Here is an 8,558-nt window from a genome sequence, read left to right on the forward strand (position 1 = left end):
TGTACCTGGACAGGTGGTAACACCAGGCCAGAGGTGGTAGAGGTGGGCTGTACCTGGACAGGTGGTAACATCAGGCCAGAGGTGGTACAGGTGTGCTGTACCTGGACAGGTGGTAACACCAGGCCAGGGGTGGTACAGGTGGGATGTGTCTGGACAGGCGGTGACACCAGGCCAGAGGTGGTACAGGTGGGCTGTATCTGGACAGGTGGTAACACCAGGCCAGAGGTGGTACAGGTGGGCTGTACACTCACAGGTGGTAACACCGGGCCAGAGGTGGTACAGGTGGGCTGTGTCTGGACAGGTGTTAACACCGGGCCAGAGGTGGTGCAGGTGGGTTGTACCAGGACAGGTGGTAACTCCAGGCCAGAGGTGGTGCAGGTGGGCTGTACCTGGACAGGTGGTAACCCCAGGCCAGAGGTGGTAGAGGTGGGCTGTACCTGGACAGGTGGTAACACCAGGCCAGAGGTGGTAGAGGTGGGCTGTACCTGGACAGGTGGTAACATCAGGCCAGAGGTGGTACAGGTGTGCTGTACCTGGACAGGTGGTAACACCAGGCCAGGGGTGGTACAGGTGGGATGTGTCTGGACAGTCGGTGACACCAGGCCAGAGGTGGTACAGGTGTGCTGTACACTCACAGGTGGTAACACCAGGCCAGAGGTGGTACAGGTGGACTGTACCTGGACAGGTGTTAACGCCAGGCCAGAGGTGGTACAGGTGGGCTGTACCTGGGCAGGTGTTAACCCCAGGCCAGAGGTGGTACAGGTGGGCTGTACCTGGGCAGGTGTTAACCCCAGGCCAGAGGTGGTACAGGTGTGCTGTACACTCACAGGTGTTAACCCCAGGCCAGAGGTGGTCCAGGTGGGCTGTACCTGGGCAGGTGTTAACCCCAGGCCAGAGGTGGTACAGGTGTGCTGTACACTCACAGGTGTTAAGCCCAGGCCAGAGGTGGTACAGGTGGGCTGTGTCTAGATAGGTGGTGTTGGACAGGCCGCATGGTCGGGCTGTCCCCCCTCCCCGCAACGGGGCCCGGACCCTGGCTCTCCCTGAATCCCCAACCAGAGTCCCCGGCGACCACCCGAAGTAACCTGCAATCCCTCCACCACAAGACACCAGCTCCGGACCCAGCTGGCCCGGGTCACCATCCGCACCCCGGCCTCGGCCCAGCCGCCATTTTGGGGTACTACAGCACGAGGCCGCGTGGCCTCAACTCGACCCTAACCCTGGGCCCGGCCGCCCCGACATCGAGGCACCAACCTCCTCCCAGGAGGCAGAGTGACCACTTGGCGAGTCAATGGGAGAAGGAATCGTCAACGGCTCTCCTCCGCCAGGTGCCGATCACACCAGGCCGCCCTGGGCGCTGGCTCCACCCCCCTGCTGGGTGTCTGGACTCCCTCATCCCGGACCTCCCGGCCCCCAGGCGCGAGGGTCCGGACATCAAAGGGGGCCAGACCTATAACTGGGGCAGGGCCAGACCAGGAAGGGAGTTGTATCCTGGAGTCGAGAGACCCGAGAAGAACTCATCCGTGACTGGCCTGCTGGCGCTGCCGCGGCCCTCTGCCTCTTGAAACCCTCGTCTTGGCCTGCTGGCGCTGCCGCGGCCCTCCGCCTCGTGAAACCCTCGTCTTGGCCTGCTGGCGCTGCCGCGGCCCTCTGCCTCGTGAAACCATCGTCATGGCCTGCTGGCGCTGCCGCGGCCCTCTGCATCGTGAAACCATCGTCTTGGCCTGCTGGCGCTGCCGCGGCCCGACTTGCAGACTCGCCATCTCGAGGATTGTGAGCTCACCTCTTGCCACCTCCTGTACCGACCCGGTACCAAGACTGTCCCGCTACCCCCTTTTTCCCTACAGAGACTAGAAGTGAGAGGACCCTCGGGTCCGATATAGCCTGTATCGCCAATATCCGTGCCCTACAAATCTTATATAAAAGTATTGAACTCAACCTGGTGTGGTGGCTGTTTGTGGGGAGGGAGGTGACATATCTGTACAATCGCCGGAGGCGGTCCTCATCGGGGACCTCTCCCTCAGTAGACGGCCGACCCTCAGGGCCCCCGTCTAACATTGGTGGCCAGCGGCGCGATCCGAACCTACGCATAATAGTACAGAGAGTCACTCTCCCCACGACACACAACCACCATGACAACAGAGAGCGGAACAACGGAAAAATTCCAGATGGAAAAATTGGAAGACTACAACCACCGGGAACTGAAGCAATATTGCATAGAACTTGGCCTTCCAACCACAGGTCTGAGCACAAAGGAAGACTTCAAACGAGCCCTAGAAGCTTGGGCAGAAACGGGTACGGCCGTACCCCGAACACGAACAACCGAGACGGGCCCCGCACCAATTGAAGAAAGAAGAGCGGGTCTCTCCCTGGAAGAGATCCAAGAAAGAGAAAAAAGCAGACTCCACGAATTAGAACTGGCCCGACTTCGCTTGGATGGAGAACTCAAACTGGCGGAACAAAAAATAACTCTGGAACACTTACGGCTCCGAGAGGAGCGAGAAGAGAAGCAAAAACAGAGAGAGCTAGAGGAAAAGAAACTAGCGTACGAACATGAGCGCAATCTCAAGGAACTGGAAATCCAGAAACAGAATAAAGAACTCGGGTTCCCCAAACGACCGACCCTGCCTGCCTCTACCGAGCCCAAGGTTCACATCCCCAAAGATGTCATCCGGGAATACCACAAGAACGATGATATACAGCAGTGGTTTAAAGCCTATGAGGTGGCCATGACCTCCCACCGGATTCCACGGAGCGACTGGGGAGCCGGGTTATGGGGGAGGTTTGTCAACGAAGGGCGGGACTCCCTGCTGCAACTCCCGGACCATCTGATGACATCCTACGACCACATGAAGGCCGCCCTCCTCACTCGATACGGGCTCACACCCGAGATGTACCGCCAGCGGTTCCGCGACTGCAAACGGATTCCTGGTACGACTTGGGTGGAGTACGTGAACTTCTTTAGTCGAGCCTTCGAAGGGTGGATCAAGGGCAACAAAGTGACCACCTACGAACAACTTTTCGACCTTATCGTATGGGAGCACCTGTCTAACAACTGCTTCGTGGAACTCCGGCAACACCTCTTGGACAGTAAACTAACCGAACCTCGACAACTCGCCGCCGAAGCCGACCGGTGGGAAAGCACCCGAGTTGGCCGGAACGGACCCAGCGAATCATCCAGACCGTACCCAGGGCCCCATCGCCCCCGGGGAGGAGGAGGAGGGGGCCAGGGTCGGGGGAGAGACCCCGGCCCCTTGTCGCCCGCAAGCAGCCCCTCGACCCCGGTCGGCCGAGGGAGCCCGGCCATCCGGGCCGGTTTCCGGGCCAACGTTATGTGCCACAGATGCCAGCGACCCGGCCACTACGCCAGTGATCCCAACTGCCCAAAGAATCCGAACACTACCCCCCGCCAGGTCGCAGCGGCCGCCCTAGGGGAAGAACTAATCCCGGACGACCAAGAAGAGTACGAGACCGACCCCTCTGAGTGGGCACCAGCCGCCATGGCGCTGGTCTGCTTGGGGGAGAGAGAGATGATTCCGCGGGCCCCCCTTCCCGCCAACACTCAGAAGTACAGCCAGTGGGTCAACATTAATGGCCGCCGGGCGGAAGCCCTCCGCGACACCGGGGCCAGTGTAACTGCGGTCCGATGCCACCTTGTCACTCCAAATCCTGCCGAACATTCTTTGCCCTGTCCGATCAGCAGACAACTCCGAAAGTCTGTGTCGCATGGCCTGCGTCCCCTTCGAGTGGGGAGGAGTAACAGGGATGTTAAAGGTAACTGTCCGCGATGATGCCCCCGTGGATTGCCTCCTAGGAAACGACCTCGAAAGCTCTCCCTGGGCAGCCGTCGAACGGAGAGAACACCTGGGGATGCTCGGCCTCCCCGAATGGGTCTGCGTCACGACCCGGTCCATGACCGCCCGCGCGGTCCCCAGTCTAGAAGAGCCCGAGTGGCCGGAACCTCCTCCCGCGCTCATCCCAGAGGAGGCCGCCCCAGAAGCCAGTCCCTCGACCCAAACGGAAGAAGGATCCGACCAGCTTCGGGACGTCCCTGACCTGGCACAATGGCGTCAGGAGGGAGGCCCCACTCAGGAACAATTCCGGGCCGAACAGAAAACATGTCCCTCTCTCGAAGGACTCCGGCAGCAAGCCCTGGCCCAGAGCACAGGGGATACCTCGGGGGCCCACTGGATCTACTGGGACCAAGACCTGCTCTACAGCGAGCAGAAAATTGCAGAACTAGGAGCCGGTCGGGTACTGGTGGTGCCCCTTCGCTTCCGAGACTTTCTCCTGAACTTAGCCCACGATGTCCCCCTTGCCGGACACCTGGGACAGGATAAAACCTACGACCGCCTGGTGACCCATTTTTACTGGCCCCAAATGCGAAAGGATGTCACCAACCACTGCAGGGCCTGCCCCACCTGCCAGGCCAGCGGAAAAAGTGGCCGAAAAATCAAAGCACCTTTACAACCCTTTCCTGTCGTCACCACCCCGTTCGAACGAGTGGGAATAGACATTGTGGGGCCCCTCGACCCCCGAACAGCCCAAGGACACCGGTTCATCCTGGTCCTAGTAGACCACGCCACCCGCTATCCCGAGGCCATCCCTCTTCGGACTGTGATGGCCCCCGTGGTGGGCCGAGCCCTGATGGGGATCTTCTCCCGGGTGGGGTTCCCCCGGGAGGTCGTCAGCGACAGGGGCACGAACTTTATCTCCAGATATATGAAGTCTCTCTGGCAACAATGCGGGGTCACCTACAAATTCACGACCCCCTATCACCCGCAAGGAAACGGACTGGTCGAGAGGTTCAACCGCACCCTCAAGGGAATGATTATGGGCCTAGAGGAACCCCTTCGACGCCAGTGGGACGTGCTACTTCCATGCCTCCTGTTTGCCTATCGGGAGGTCCCGCAGAAATCCCTCGGCTTCAGCCCATTTGAACTCCTGTACGGGCACCCCGTCCGGGGCCCCCTCAGCCTAGTCAAGGAAGGTTGGGAGCAGCCTCCCCAGAAAACTCCCCCAGACATCTACAGGTACCTCCTGGCTCTTCGCAACCAGACCCGGCGGTTCCGAGAAACCGCCAAAGCCAATCTCGAGGCCAGTCAGGAGGACATGAAGAGATGGTACGATCAGCACGCAGCCTCCATTGAGTTCGAACCGGGACAACGGGTCTGGGTGATGTCCCCGGTTGAACCCTGTGCACTCCAAGACAAATGGTCCGGACCCTTCAAGGTGATCGAACGCAAGGGGCCCGTCACCTATTTAATCGACATGGAGACTGCCCGGAACCCTCTACGGGTCCTCCATGCCAACAGGCTCAAACCCCATTTTGTGCGATCCGAACTCAGCCTCCTGATGGCTACCGATGACGGGACGGAAGAAGACTCCGAACCCCTTCCGGACTTACTGAGGACCCTCGAGCGGGATGGCTCAGTGGAAGGGGTCCAGCTCTCCGAGGCCCTGTCCCCGGAGCAACGCCAAGACTGTCAAGCCCTCCTGAGGCGGTTCGCCTCCCTGTTCTCCCTCACACCCGGAGTCACCCCCTGGTGCCTTCACGATGTGGACACCGGGGACAACCCTCCTATTCGACACCGGGCGTACCGCGTACCCGACCGGGTGCGCACCTGCATCCAGACCGAGGTGTCTAAAATGCTGGCCCTAGGAGTGATCGAACCCTCCGACAGCCCCTGGGCAAGCCCAGTCGTCCTGGTTCCCAAGGCGGCTGCCCCGGGCGTTGCCCCTGAGCTCCGGTTCTGCGTGGACTATCGGGGGCTGAATGCAGTTACCAGGACCGACGCTCACCCCATCCCCCGGGCAGATGAGCTAATTGACCGGATGGGGGCCGCCCGCTACCTGAGCATCTTCGACCTAACGGCGGGCTACTGGCAGATCGCCCTCACCCCTAGGGCCCAAGAACGTTCCGCCTTCTCTACCCCGGACGGGCACTACCACTTTAAAGTAATGCCCTTCGGCATGAAAAACGCTCCGGCAACGTTCCAACGGCTGGTGAACAAGGTACTGGCGGGCCTTGAAAACTTCAGCGCCGCCTACCTGGACGACATTGCTGTGTACAGCCATCATTGGACCGACCACCTCCGCCACCTGCGGGAGGTTCTACACGCCCTCCAGCAACCCGGGCTCACCATCAAGGCCAGCAAGTGCCAGGTTGTCCAAGGGTCCGTGACCTACCTGGGACACCAAGTGGGAAGCGGGCTGGTGGCCCCCCTCCAGCTCAAGATTGCTGCCATCCAGGCCTGGCCACCCCCTACGACCCAAACGGAGGTCCGGGCCTTCCTGGGGCTCACCGGATACTACCGGCGGTTCGTAAAGGACTATGGCAGCATCGTGGGGCCCCTCACAGAGCTCACCTCCAAGAAGAGCCCCAAAACCGTCAACTGGACCCCGGACTGCCAATCGGCCTTCGAGAAATTGAAGACCGCCATGTGCACGGCCCCCGTGCTCCAGGCTCCCGACTACAGCCGGGAATTCATTGTGCAGACGGACGCCTCCGATCATGGTGTGGGGGCCGTCCTCTCCCAACTCAACACCGAAGGGGTCGACCAACCAGTGGCCTTCATCAGCAGACGCCTACTGCCCCGAGAACAGCGCTGGAGCACCATTGAGAGGGAGGCCTTCGCCGTAGTCTGGGCACTCAAGAAGCTCCGGCCCTACCTCTTCGGCACCCACTTCCGGGTGCAAACAGACCACCGACCCCTGCAATGGCTGATGCAAATGCGGGGGGAGAACCCGAAGCTGTTGCGCTGGTCCATCTCCCTACAGGGGATGGACTTCACGGTGGAACATCGTCCAGGCCAGGACCACGCCAACGCAGACGGCCTGTCACGCTTTTTCTGCCTCAGCGAGGAGAGTCCCCAGGAAGATGGCTGACTCTCCCCGCCTTCAGCTGGGGGGGACGCATGTTGGACAGGCCGCATGGTCGGGCTGTCCCCCCTCCCCGCAACGGGGCCCGGACCCTGGCTCTCCCTGAATCCCCAACCAGAGTCCCCGGCGACCACCCGAAGTAACCTGCAATCCCTCCACCACAAGACACCAGCTCCGGATCCAGCTGGCCCGGGTCACCATCCGCACCCCGGCCTCGGCCCAGCCGCCATTTTGGGGTACTACAGCACGAGGCCGCGTGGCCTCAACTCGACCCTAACCCTGGGCCCGGCCGGCCCCGACATCGAGGCACCAACCTCCTCCCAGGAGGCAGAGTGACCACTTGGCGAGTCAATGGGAGAAGGAATCGTCAACGGCTCTCCTCCGCCAGGTGTCGATCACCCCAGGCCGCCCTGGGCGCTGGCTCCACCCCCCTGCTGGGTGTCTGGACTCCCTCATCCCGGACCTCCCAGCCCCCAGGCGCGAGGGTCCGGACATCAAAGGGGGCCAGACCTATAACTGGGGCAGGGCCAGACCAGGAAGGGAGTTGTATCCTGGAGTCGAGAGACCCGAGAAGAACTCATCCGTGACTGGCCTGCTGGCGCTGCCGCGGCCCTCTGCCTCTTGAAACCCTCGTCTTGGCCTGCTGGCGCTGCCGCGGCCCTCTGCCTCTTGAAACCCTCGTCTTGGCCTGCTGGCGCTGCCGCGGCCCTCCGCCTCGTGAAACCCTCGTCTTGGCCTGCTGGCGCTGCCGCGGCCCTCTGCCTCGTGAAACCATCGTCTTGGCCTGCTGGCGCTGCCGCGGCCCGACTTGCAGACTCGCCAGCTCGAGGATTGTGAGCTCACCTCTTGCCACCTCCTGTACCGACCCGGTACCAAGACTGTCCCGCTACCCCCTTTTTCCCTACAGAGACTGGAAGTGAGAGGACCCTCGGGTCCGATATAGCTTGTATCGCCAATATCCGTGCCCTACAAATCTTATATAAAAGTATTGAACTCAACCTGGTGTGGTGGCTGTTTGTGGGGAGGGAGGTGACATATCTGTACAATCGCCAGAGGTGGTCCTCATCGGGGACCTCTCCCTCAGTAGACGGCCGACCCTCAGGGCCCCCGTCTAACAGGTGGTAACACCAGGCCAGAGGTGGTACAGGTGTGCTGTACACTCACAGGTGTTAACACCAGACCAGAGATAGTACAGGTGGGCTGTACCTGGGCAGGTGTTAACCCCAGGCCAGAGGTGGTACAGGTGGGCTATACCTGCACAGGAGGTAACAATGGGCCAGAGGTGGTACAGGTGGGCTGTACACTCACAGGTGGTAACACCAGGCCAGAGGTGGTACAGGTGTGCTGTACCAGGACAGGTGTTAACCCCAGGCCAGAGGTGGTCCAGGTGGGCTGTACCAGGACAGGTGTTAACCCCAGGCCAGGGGTGGTCCAGGTGGGCTGTACCTGAACAGGTGGTAACACCAGGCCAGAGGTGGTACAGGTGTGCTGTACCTGGACAGGTGTTAACCCCAGGCCAGGGGTGGTCCAGGTGGGCTGTACCTGAACAGGTGGTAACACCAGGCCAGAGGTGGTAAAGGTGGGCTGTACCTGAACAGGTGGTAGCACCAGGCCAGAGGTGGTACAGGTGTGCTGTACCTGGACAGGTGGTAACCCCAGGCCAGGGGTGGTACAGG

The sequence above is a fragment of the Lissotriton helveticus genome, chromosome 1_1, assembly GCF_964261635.1.
Source record: "Lissotriton helveticus chromosome 1_1, aLisHel1.1, whole genome shotgun sequence".
In the NCBI taxonomy this organism is placed as follows: Eukaryota; Metazoa; Chordata; class Amphibia; order Caudata; family Salamandridae; genus Lissotriton; species Lissotriton helveticus.